Raw genomic sequence first — 13,612 nt, forward strand, 5'->3', positions numbered from 1 at the left:
CAATATGCCCTGAAAAGGCAGAATCGAACTGGCCCTTAACCTGCAATTCAATTGTGCGTGCAATGATGAATCACTCCTGCCTGCTATCTGTACATTTAGGCATCATCCTACATGGCATAACCTAATACATGTGCATTCCATTATAGAATCTGGAAATATGCAATGTTTATGTTAGTTCATACGTTGCACATGATGTTTAAATGCCCTTTAAATCTGGTCAGTCAAGTGATGATCTTTAAGCCTCCTTCTTTGCTTCTTTTCTTGATATGTAAGATTTGCTCACACATCTGTTCAATTGCTTGTTTGCATCAGCCAACCATACTAGGACTGTTTGCTTTGATTACTTGCTGTTCTTGACATAACACTCTAACAGAGCTTGTCAACGATTTAAACACTAAGGGCTGCTGTAGTGGGGCCTTGTCTAACTCATAGGTGACATTAAGGTTTGGCTGTACACTACAGTAGGCTCTCCAAGAGTACCTGGAGATCCAGTTCGAAGGTATGCCTAGTTTTTACATAGTGCAGACATAGTAAATGCTCATTTCATTGTGTGCAAGTGCAAGAGATGCGGCATGTTTCATTATGTGGTGTTGTTTTGTTATAATCTCATTCTTTTGTGTTCACAGACTGGAAAGTATGCATATTTATCTTCAAAGGAGACGAGTAACTAGTTTGTGTCACCTTGTAGAGGGGGTGCAATGAAGATAAGATTGAGGATTTCCAAGTACAAGATGTTAGGAAGGAGCCTTGCAAGAGAAGTAGGAGCTGCGCTGAGCCTCTTCAACCTGCTAAGGTAAGTCACTGTATGCAACTCAACAGTTCAATTCCTTGTTTGTTTCAGGCATAGTTAATTTTCTCTTTTCAATTGCTTTATTTGTCCTCAGTTAATGAGATGCCCAAATAATCATGCCTGATGTTCGGTACTTGTATCACTATTAGTTAACATAATTAAAGGCCTTATCATTTAATTACTCTGCCGAAGTGTGCCTGAAGCTTTGAAGTCTATTAACCAACTATTATTGCATGAGGCTCACAATCTAGTTTATACTACGCTAATGATTGCATAGTTTTGCCTGCTATAGTATGTTTGTATGAAACCCTCTGCTGTTCATTATGCTCCCTAAGACTTTAATTGAGACACAGAATGGCCAACTGCTTGCTTACTTATACGCAACATGCTGTCTAAATTTGTAACTTGTCTGTGTTTTCGATTGGGCCTCAACATCATGCTCCTCTGGTGAGCTAAGAGGGATTTCTGTATGCAGGCTGCACAACTATCTTTTTTATAATTTTTAAAATATCACCTGCTTATGCTTCATGACGTGTAACATTTTTTTTGAAAGTGACGTGTAACATTATGTTAGTCCCGTTTTGCCATGTAGTACAAAATAGTGTCTTGTTCGCTTCACTATTGTAACTATATTTTTGCCCTAGTCATGTGTACTTACAGAAACATTTTAGGATGAAGTGACATCAACACAAAGATCTGCGAGTAGTGCGGCATGGCCGTTACCGAACGATTATGGATTGGAATTGGAATGTGCTGATGTTCTCGAGCATCAACTAGAGGTGGCAAGACAACGTGTAGATGATTGTCAACGTATAATCAACAAGTTGAGACTGGACATGCAGGTATTAGATGCAGAAGTCAAAAAAATGAAACAAGACACTGAGGTAACCATGAAGGAATTGGAGATTTTGCAGACTGAAATTTGTGCTATCTGAATCCGGCCAATCCTATTTTCTGAAGAGATTATAGTTCAATTGGAGTTAAGTTGATGCGCGTCCATGATGTATGAGCTGTATTTGCCCAGTGTATGTAATTTGCTCTTTGTGTATGCTTTATTATCACCTGTGCCGAACCATAATGCCCAGTGGGTATAATTGGCTGTAATTTCTTTATTGTATAGTGTAGGATTATTCTACCTTTCTATGCCTTGATCTCTTTGTTGTAATAGTGTAGGCTTTTTAGAGGTGATAGTATAGAGTAGGATAATTCTTTGAATATGCTATATCGTTCAAATGGGGGCCAATTCGCCCGACCATGGCCCTTCACGGGCCGTCGGATCCATGGGCCTTCTACGTCTCATAGGATCCATGGGCCTTCTACGTCTCGTAGGATCCATGGGCCTTCTACGTCTCATAGGATCCATGGGCCTTCTACGTCTTGTAGGATCCATGGGCCTTGTATGTCTCGTAGGATCCATGGGCCGCCGGCTCATTTATGGGTCTTGTACGGGCCTTTAATGGGCCGTAGATGGGCCTTTACTGGAAATCATAGTTTTATGGGCTAACCATAACGGGCCGTTAATAGGCCGTATTTGGTGATGCTATGAAAATGACCCAACAGACTAACGGTCCGCAAACGGGCCGACCGTAACGACGGGCTGAATTTGGCCCACAAACAGAAAATGACAGTAAGGGGCCGTAAGTAACCGAATGCTACAAATGAGCATAAGAATAAATGGGCCCTCAGAAGGCCGAAAGTTAACTTGGGCTGGAAACGGCCCAACGGAATAACGGGTCGTTAATGGGTATAAAGTGATACACTGTTCATTACGGGCCAGTTTCACCACGGGCCGTTAATGGATGTAAAGTAATACACTGTTCATTACGGGCCAGTTTCAGCACGGGCCGCTAATGGGCCAAGAGTTACAAAGGGCCTCATATGGGCCGAAAGACGTCATGGGCTATACATGGGCCAGAAGTGAAAACGGGCTGGAATCATATTGGACGGCCCAGATGACGCTACTGGGCCTAATTCGGATAGGGCGTAACGGGCCTTGGATTAGCGGGCTGTAAATGGGCTATATGCGAATAGGCCGTTAACAGGCTTTCGATGGGCCGGCCCGCCAGCTTTTGACCAAGTCAAATGGGCCGGCCTTTTCACAGGAATGGGCCACTGTTGGGTCGTGCCACGTGTCGACATATCATAGGCGCCTTCTGTCCAGTGAGTGGATGACATCTGTCCCAACGATGAGCCGACACGTGTTTCCTCTAGCCAATGATGATTTTACACGTGGAAAATCCCCATTGGTCGGGGATGTTAACGGGTTATCGGATCCAAAAACCGACCCGATAGCTTAACGGCGTTCCGTTACGGTGGATGCCACGTGTCGGTCACCCTTGACGAAAGCACTTCTGTGACGCGCGATTTATCGTCATGGAAGTGGACACTTCCGTGATGATAATTTTGGTAATGTCATGGAACACTTCTACGACAGCACAGGTATGACTATCTTGATTCTGTTATAAATTTGTCATGGATGTACATGCATGACAAAAAAAGCGACCTACTGTGACAAGCACGTATCATCACGAAAGTGTATTTTTTTTGTAGTGATAACAACCCTCCACTTCACGTTACAGATCAATTAGGACGACCGAGGCGTGTTCCCCTTGAGCAAGGCTAACATTTTGGTGGTGCTGCTACTGCTTCTGCGTCTCTTGCTACTACTGTCGAGCAGTACTACGACTACAAGGATGAGGTTGATCCATATCAGAACTACATGCAACCATATGGTCGCCTACACGCCTACAATCAAAACGGAAGGCCTGCACCACCACCTCCGGTATGAGCTGATGAACATGTCCCTAAACTGAAATTAAATATTCTGCCATTTGAGGGTTGGTACATTCCTAATATATATCTTACTTGGGAGTTAGAAATTGAACAACATTTTACATGCTTGCAAAATTACGAGGATAGACATGTTCAAGCTGTTGTTTGTGTTTTCACTGGTTTTTCTTGTGTCTGGTGGTCAGAACATTGTATTTATATCATAATAATGTTCAAAATACTTGAGTTGCTTTAAAAGATGCTATGTGTACTCGTTCAGTTCCACCATATTATCAACGTGAATTACTTCAAAAATTGTTGCGTTTACGACAAGGAAAAAATTCTGTAGAGGAATATTATCAGGAATTACAAACTAGATTGATTCGATGTGGTATTGTTGAGGATAATGAAGCTATGCTTGCACGTTTTATGGGTGAGTTAAATAGAGAAACTTAAACCACATTAGAATATAAGGACTATAACAATGTCACTCGCTTATTCCATCTTGCTTGCAAAGGTGAACGTGAAGTGCATGATCGACAGGCAACCATGGCATGGACTAACTTTTTTGCAAGTCAAACTTCATCATGGACATCGCGTGCGTCTTCTAATTCCACACGTTCTGCTACACCACCGCCTGCTTCAGCCCCCAACTCCAACCGCGATACAAGAAAATAGGCACCATGATGTAGAGTGGGGCCGATCTTTCATGATTGGAGTGGATTCTGTGAAGAACACGAGGGGAAAACACAAGGGAAATCACGAGAGGAACACTCAAATAGGCAATATGCCATCACACGTGTGCTAAATCCACATACATACGACACGATCCAAAGTCAACAAGGGAGGATACACGGTAGCTAGTTCATCCCAATCCTTGAAGGAGTTGAGGTCTTGAATCTTAGAAGGATCTTCCCATGATGGGGTCTTGAATCCCTCATGATCTTCTCGCATGGAGGTCTTGAACTCCATGGGAGTGGTCTCTCTCTCAAGAAAAGAGTAGGTAGGAGCAAAGCTCAACTAAGATGAGCTGTTGCTACCTCTTGAGCACTGTGTTGGATTTCCCCGAAGAGGAAGGGATGATGCAGCAAAGTAGCGTAAGTATTTCCCTCAGTTTTTGAGAACCAAGGTATCAATCCAGTAGGAGGCTACGCTTGAGTCCCTCGTACCTACACAAAAACAATAGCTCAACGCAACCAACACGCTTAGGGGTTGTCAATCCCTTCACGGTCACTTACGAAAGTGAGATCTGATAGAGATGATAAATAATATTTTTGATATTTTTGGTATAAAGATGCAAAGTAAATAAAGTAAAAGCAAAGTAAAAGCAAAGCAATAATAAAGTCATGGAGATTGATATGATGAGAAAGAGACCCGGGGGCCATAGGTTTCACTAGTGGCTTCTCTCAAGAGCATAAGTATTCTACGGCGGGTGAACAAACTACTGTTGAGCAATTGACAGAATTGAGCATAGTTATGAGAATATCTAGGTATGATCATGTATATAGGCATCACGTCCAAGACAAGTAGACCGAAACGATTCTGCATCTACTACTATTACTCCACTCATCGACCGCTATCCAGCACGCATCTAGAGTATTAAGTTAAAAACAGAGTAACGCCTTAAGTAAGATGACATTATGTAGAGGGATAGTTTCATGTAATATGATAAAAATCCCATCTTGTTATCCTCAATGGCAACAATACACTACGTGCATTGCTGCCCCTTCTGTCACTGGGAAAGGACACCGCAAGATTGAACCCAAAGCTAAGCACTTCTCCCATGGCAAGAACAACCAATCTAGTAGGCCAAACCAAACTGATAATTCGAAGAGACTTGCAAAGATAACCAATCATACATAAAAGAATCTAGAGAAGATTCAAATATTATTCATAGATAGACTTGACCATAAACCCACAATTCATCGGTCTCAACAAACACACCGCAAAAAGAAGATTATATCGAATAGATCTCCACAAGAGAGGGGGAAAACACTGTATTGAGATCCAAAAAGAGAGAAGAAGTCATCTAGCTACTAGCTATGGACCTGTAGGTCTGAAGTAAACTACTCACACTTCATCGGAGGGGTTTGGATGATGATGTAGAAGCCCTCGGTGATCGATGTCCCCTCCGGCGGAGCTCCGGAACAGGCCCCAAGATGGGATCTCGTGGATACAGAAAATTGCGGCGGTGGAATTAGGTTTTTGGCTCCGTCCCCGATCGTTTGGGGGTACGTGGATATATATAGGAGGAAGAAGCATGTCGGTGGAGCTTCGAGGGGCCCACAAGGCAGGGGGCGCGCCCTAGGGGGGGCGCGCCCCTACCCTCGTGACCACCTCGTGGCTTTCTTGACGGAGGGTCCAAGTCTCCTGGATCTTATCTGATGAGAAAATCACGTTTTCGAAGGTTTCATTCCGTTTGGACTCCGTTTGATATTCTTTTTCTTCGAAACCCTAAAACAGGAAAAAACAGCAATTCTGGGTTGGGCCTCCGGTTAATAGGTTAGTCCCAAAAATAATATAAAGTGGATAATAAAGTCCAATAATATTTAAAATAGTAGATAATATAGCATGGAGCAATCAAAAATTATAGATACGTTGGAGACGTATCAAGCATCCTCAAGCTTAATTCCTGCTCGTCCTCGAGTAGGTAAATGATAAAAACAGATTTTTTGATGCGAAGTGCTACTTGGCATAATTTTAATGTAATTCTTCTTAATTGTGGTATGAATATTCAGATCCGAAAGATTCAAGACAAAAGTTCATATTGACATAAAAATGACAATACTTCAAGCATACTAACTAAGCAATTATGTCTTCTCAAAATAATATGGCCAAAGAAAGTTCATCCCTACAAAATCATATAGTTTAGTCATGTTTCATTTTCGTCACACAAGAATGCTATCATCATGCACAACCCCGATGACAAGCCAAGCAATTGTTTCATACTTTAGTAATCTCAAACCTATAAACTTTCACGCAATATATGAGCGCGAGCCATGGACATAGCACTATGGGTGGAATAAAATATAATGAAGGGGGGTTATGTGAAGAAGATAAAAAGGAGAAAGTCTCACATCAACGAGGCTAATCAATGGGCTATGGAGATGCCCACCGATTGATGTTAATGCAAGGACTAGGGATTGACATGCAACGAATGCACTAGAACTATAAATGTATGAAAGCTTAACAAAAAAAACTAATGGGTATGCATCCAACTTGCTTGCTCACGAAGACCTAGGACACTTGAGGAGGCCCATTTAAAAGATAAAAGAGGCTAGACAACTCCCCTCCAGAAGGCTCCCCCGATTGAGCCTTCGTGGGTCGTCGGATCTGGCTCTCGGACACGCCTGAGCCGTTGGATCTTCACGACGGTTAAATCAGTTTTCATGTTTTTCACTAGCCAATGACGGGTGGGCTCGCGCGACACGCTGGTTGGCTGGGTCGCCTGTTTCCGCGTGCAGGCCGTTTTGCCCAATCCCCACCACGCGCTCCGCACCCAATCCCCCGTCTCCCCAGGCCCCAGCCCCCACCGGACAAACCCTAGCCTCACCAAGCCCCACATCTCGCGCTCCTCCCTCCTCCATCCTCGTTAGCCGCCGCCGCCGTTCTGCCTCCCTCCTCTCTCCCCTACAACCACGTCGCCGGGAGGAAGCCGCTGTTCGTGGCACCATGCCGCTGCCGGGGTGTTGCGTACGCTTCGTTCCCCACAGCCCCTCCCTCATCCTCGCTCATCACCGCCGCTGCCTGCTACTCCCGGGGCGGCCGAGCGCCAACGATGCGGCAATGGCTGTTCCAGGAGGCGAGGGTGAGGGCGCGGGAGTTGGGCATTGGGCACGTGGACAAGGAGGGAGGAGTCAACTTGAGGGAGGAGATGAGAGAGGTGAGGGTTGGCAGCTATTGCAGGGAGAGGAGGAGGAGTCTGGAGGCAATGGACGATTTTTTTAGGGTGGTCGGCGACCTACAGCCTACAGGCAACGGTGAGCTCTCCCTTTCCCCGACTACGCTCCTCTCTCACATCAGATCGGATCGGACCCCTGATTTCTTTTTCTGTTCGATTCAGTCCGTAGTAGCAGCAGGCGACCTGCAGCAGCTCCTTCCTACCTTCCATGGATGAGCTCTTCGGAGACGCCGTCCAGCCCGACCACGACCACGACTACCCCACGCACAAGGTCCCTTCCTGCCCCCCCACCTTCTTCCATGGATTAAGACACTACATACACTGCTGCTGCTGTTTTTCAAATGAATGAACGAAACTTCCTTCCTTATTTCTAGAGGAAGGTTGATTCATTTGTCAAATTCATTCCACCGAAGCCATCTGCTCCGCCCACCAACCCGCCCAGAAAGGTAGTTACAGTGAATTGATGTTCGCACTGAGGCCGGAGGCGAGAGGCGAGGGCACGGAGGTCGGTGGCAAGTGCTCAGGAGAGAAGAGGAAGGCGGCGGCGCTGGGCGGTGGCTGCGGTTTACACGAGAGGGAGGTGACCCGCCCAGAAAGGTAGTTACAGTGAATTGATGTTCATATGAACTTCAATGATGTGAACTTTTTATTAGATCTGAGTTGCAATCCTCAATTTTTTTAGGTTTGAGTAGCAATGCTCCTGCTCTACTAGCTATGACATTTTCCATGCTTTTTCTTCTAATATCATATAGCGTCCATGCTTGTGGGTTCAACTTGACGAGCTTTTTTCACCTTCCATCCTGTTTTAAGCTCTGTTGATGGATGATTTCTGCCATATTTATGGAGGGGGAGGACGCCAACTACTAGGAGAAGGATCAGTTTAGCAAGTACAGGATGTAATTCTCTTATGATTGTGGGTAGATGCCTCCTTTATTTAGTTACCAGAGTTGTTCACTATTGAATATGCAAATTCAACATCCTTTATATAATGGGATCTTATGAACTCTTTTTGAAGATTGCTGAGAAGCGCAACCTTTTGATCTTGGAGAACCGCAAGTTTGCTGACATTAAAAACACATTCATTATGCAAGACGAATGGTGAGAAATGTGTTATTCCCTATCCTTCCATTCTATTTGCATATTCACGCAGTATGCTTAGTTTTTTCCTTTCAAGATGAATATTCTACACATGAGAGCAATATACTTGGTATTATTGATGCTCATATAATTCCTGGACCTGGAATTGTTGATGGCTTGAGGCTTAAAGTATGTTATGTGTTGCATACCTAATAAATATTAGCAAGCTAATGTTGCAGCTTGACAGATGTTGTGATAACTTCTCCTTTTTCTGTTTGTTAATATCCACTTCGAACTGAGCAGCCATGATCCGGATTTCCTCTATGTAGCTATGAGATGCATGCAGTTCGTTATTGTGTATCATGTGCTAAAACATTGATTATTTGACAATGAACACATGGCAATGCCTTAACTATTCAACTTGCCTAGCTCAGTATTTTAACCAATAGAGAAGTTTTTTTTGTTGCTTTCCCTTTTGTTAGATATTTTGCTTTTTGTATGTTGAGGGGAGATGGATATGGCCTCAGGACTAAACGCACAGACCACATGAAGTGATCTGATGGTAGGTAAAGTATTTTTTATTGGCAATGCTAATGTCTGGACCAGCTCAATGGTTTTAACTCTATGATGTTCAGTTTAGCATATCGCATGTACAAATGCATATATACAAATTGTGGTGGGCAACTCACTATTTAGACGACGTGACTATTCTCTTGATAAGGAGAGTCCCACCATACTCATGTGAGAGTTAGGCGTGGTAGTGGGTAGTGTTTTCTCATCATCCATTATGTGTTTCTTCTGTCTAGCTCGAAGTTGCTTAGTTAGATAATGATTCGCAAATTCTAGCATTGCATGTTGCCTGACACTTTTGCATTAGCATTGAATTGCAGCCTGCATTTTTGCAGCCCGCGAGGCGTGTAAATGTTGGACTATTGTTTCTCCGCTGATGCACATGTTTCGCCACAGAGACAGTACTCTGTGTGTGTGTGATCTCTGGAATTAGTTTTTATGTTTCTCTATGTTGAGTACTTTTGTAATCTCCACGGGTGTGTTTCGTATTTTCTATGTACCCTCTGTCATTCTTTTAAGTGTTTAATGTTTTCTTTTGTAGTTTTTGATATTTAGGTGCAGTCACGTTTCATTTGTCGCAGACCTGCACCCGTTAGGAAAATCATAGTTTCATTTCGATCATGTTTCTTTAAGTTGTTCAGTGTTTGTTCATTATGTAGTAGAGTAAGCAGTACATTTTGTCCATCAGTTAAATCACTCATGTCACATTCAGTTGATTGATTAGGTTTAGTTTTTGTTCCTTTCTCTTTGTTCCTTCAGTTTTTTGTTCCTTTATTTAGTCATTGTGCTTGCATCATTTGCCAGTATTTTAGTCCATCTCAATAGACCCCTATGATTCTTCATAGTTTATCTCTTTCGTAGATCAGACTTTTCCACTTTGTTAGTTAGGCTAATTTATGCTTTTTTCAGTTTTTAGTCTTTACATGATTTAGTTGGACAGTGTGTTTGGTATTTCAATAGTTCAGTAGTTTCATACTTTCATTTAATTAAATAGTCTTATTTTTAGTCTCAGTACTTCAGGTTTAGTTTCCAAACAAGTACTTTTTTACTCATGTGGTTTTCGGTCTTTTGACTATATGTGGTTTTCAATCTTTTCATCTCTTGGTTTACTTGTCATTCTTTATTTATCCGCCTTACTATTCTCAGTCTTGTTTTTTATTGAGAGACACAACCTTTTCAATACACTTCTATTTTAATTTTTCATAACAACGGCTGTTTTTTTGTTTCAACTTTGACTCTATGCTATTAAAGTAAACCAAGTATATTAAAATAAACCAACTATATTCATATATGCCTCAGTAATTGGTATAGCCGTTTTTTATCGAGAGAGACAACATTTCAAAACACTTCTATCTTCATTTTTCATACCAACGAATATTTTTTGTGCTGACATGTGAGTTAATTATTTGGAAAAAATATAATTATATATGTATTGCCAACAATTTTTATGTTTAAAGCAACCAATTTTGTGAAAAGAGTGGAGAGAAAGATACATGTGCAATTTCTTGATGTTACAGCGGATGGATACTCGATCTTTAAACATAAGCACACATGAATAGGTACAAATTCGAGGAAAGGCCAATGAAATAGTTGTCTGTACACATATGTGCCAGTTTTATACCTGGTTGTCTGGTTGCATTATTTGTCCGGTTTCAATTCAGTTTGAGTAGATTGTTATCCGTGAGCGATACTTGCTACTATTTGTACCCATGCACCAATTTGCATACCTATTTTAGGCACAGAAACCAACCATGACTGAAAATCATGTATATATAATTTACTATGATTCATGGTGAGAAAATCATGATTTAATAAACGAAAGGTGGTTTGTTTTGCTAACAGTACTGAGTATAAATGTAAATCGCAGATCGTACGCTGCTGCTACGGGCTCCATGTTGTTTATGCTAGACAACACAACGGTGCTTGTGTTATCTATAGTTGAAGTCGCAGTTTAATATTCTTTGCTTTATGCTTGTGTTATATGTGGTTGAAGGGACATCCTTGTTAGTTTGCATGGTCTATGTAAGAAGGAGCAGTACAATGCTTGTCAAGTTTGTTTATATTCTGATGGCTGTTGAATTCTGGACAATGGAGACGTGAATTTGTTACGTACATAGGTACTAGGCATAGGATACTTTACTCATTGATGACATGTAGTTTTAGAGAACTTCTGAAAATTCCAATTCAGGTTTTCTGTGTTCCATTCAGGAAGAACGCACAGTCTACACTGGGGTATAAAATTATCTACTACTTACCTTTGTGTCTCGACATATGCTTGTGATGCATCGTGCTGCCAGAGGCCAACATTATCCAGTATCATAGCGATGCCAAAAATGCCTATTGGTTACTCCGCATATTCTCATCTGATTTCTCACATATAGATATTAATTTCCTTTCATGGGAGACCTTCATTACATTTCAGCGGCGGTTGCGGATGTGATTGGCGGTTGAGGGAGGGTCTCCGACTAGAGCAGCAGGAGCAAGGTGCTCGAGGAAGTTCAGGTTTGCCTCTACATCCTCTCTCTTTCCTCCACTTTGTTCTTGCATTTAGATGATACAATTTGTGATCATGTGTATGTGCATTTATGAGATCTTTGCTGCTAGGCACAGAGTTTATGGTTACTGAAATTGGGTAATAGAACATGGTTGTTGTGCCTTTTTCCCTTGTTCTTTTGAAATGCAACATGACAGTAGCCAATGTCATATATCAGGGTTGTAAACCTATTAGATTTGGGACAAAGGAAAGTATGAAGATCTTCTTATTATTGCAAAGTAAAAGTTGATATTAGTGCCAACTTAGGTGATCTGGTCTGAAGGGGTATCTCAGCTTTATGAGTTGATAGTATATTTGCATCTAAGAATAAACCTTAGCTTTTAGATAGAATTTATGAGTGAAAGTATTCTGGTGTATACCATCCTTTGTGCAGGATTGTCATGGTTATTGTGTATGTCAATTTTGTTGACAAAATAGATCCAAATGATATCTTTTTCGGTGTCTTATGGTAGATATATTTGGTCTGCTGTTTCATGAATTCTTTGGCTTTATGATTAATATTCCCAGATATTTGAACAAAATTTAGCTATTAAATATACATCCCAGGAAATTTACATTATTACAGTGGGGCACTCCTTTGCACGGTTTTCAGTATAAGAGATTTAACCTTTTTTGCAGTATCATTCTCCCTGACGAATTACATGTAGGTTGTTGTTCTAATTACAAGCATGCTTTCAGCTCATGGTTCTTATATTTTTGTATTTTCCATAGGACAATTTTCTGGATTAATATCTATACTGGAGATCTAGGAGTCCACCCGAATTCAGTCTCCAAGAAGCCGTTCATCCAGGATCCACCAAAATTCAAATGATATGTGAAAAGCGTGTGCTAGATGTGGCCCCTATCCAGCGTTTTGATCTGTCCACTCAGGTGCTTTTGTCTAGGTGGTAACACAACAAGCTGCTTATCTTATACTCCCTCCGTTCCAAAATAGATGACTCAACTTTGTACTAACTTTTAAAGTTAGTACAAAGTTGAGTCATCTATTTTGGAACGGAGGGAGTAGAAACTTATTATACGTACAGTCCTATGTTCGTTCTGCTTGCATGTTAGAGAAAGAGCTTCTGCCCCTATGTAAGTAATCCTATGGGAATTAGCAACGTTGGCTGTACTTTCAAGCGGGTTGAATCCAATGCAAGTTTTTGGAGCAGTTGGGTTCCAGAACAAACGACTAGGTATTCCCAAAGAGGTCATTCCACTGGTGGCTAGCATAATATCTTCATGTCGGGACAAGTAAGATGACAGATCATTTCTCAAATAATATGCCGATGTTCTCAATTTTTATTTCCTATTCTTTTCTGCTACTTGCCTCACTAACTATGACCTCAACGATCTTTGGTGCAGCGATCCAAGCAAGCAACCATCATTCTACCAGCTCTTGTCATCGCTGAAGAAATTACAGTGGTTACATTGTTACGGAAAGCCTATGACAATTTGCGAGTGTTGTTTGTGCAATATACTGGTTTTATGGCAGGTGCATGTATGAATTCAGATGGTAGTGGTCTCCTTGTTTACAGTTATAAGAATAATAAAAATATTGATAATGGTCTTTCCACTATTACAATCTCATAGATTACATTACCTGCTTCCATTAGAAAGGAATTGTGGCTCATGGGTTTACTGGATGATCTTTTTGATAGACATTTTAAAAATAGCATGGTTTAACACATGGGCTTTCTATTACGAGTATCGAATATGTCCTTGCAAAATGAAACTATTTTCATCAACAACATGGCTTTAGCGGGTCTCTACGCCATTTTACATGCATATGCCTCGGTAATTGGTACAACCGTTTTTTATTGAGAGACACAACCTTTTCAATACACTTCTATTTTAATTTTTCATAACAACGATTGTTTTTTTGTTTCAACTTTGACTCTATGCTATTAAAGTAAACCAAGTATATTAAAATAAACTAACTATATTCATATATGCCTCAGTAATTGGTACA

General features: G+C 41.4%; 1 long non-coding RNA gene across 13 annotated transcripts; it reads left to right on the top strand.

Moving 5' to 3' along the window:
• The first annotated feature begins 7,073 nt into the window (after positions 1–7,073).
• Positions 7,074–13,252, top strand: LOC119300791. Of its 13 annotated transcripts, none has more exons than XR_005146751.1 (8): positions 7,074–7,539; positions 7,623–7,731; positions 7,835–8,057; positions 8,271–8,377; positions 8,476–8,558; positions 11,530–11,609; positions 12,373–12,894; positions 13,006–13,252. It is a non-coding gene; the product is annotated as an uncharacterized LOC119300791 (long non-coding RNA). The 13 variants fall into 13 exon arrangements; XR_005146753.1 differs by having other exon boundaries at positions 8,271–8,356; XR_005146752.1 differs by having other exon boundaries at positions 7,835–8,373.
• Positions 13,253–13,612: the final 360 nt, after the last annotated feature.

Source organism: Triticum dicoccoides, chromosome 5A (genome assembly GCF_002162155.2).
Source record: "Triticum dicoccoides isolate Atlit2015 ecotype Zavitan chromosome 5A, WEW_v2.0, whole genome shotgun sequence".
NCBI lineage: Eukaryota > Viridiplantae > Streptophyta > Magnoliopsida > Poales > Poaceae > Triticum > Triticum dicoccoides.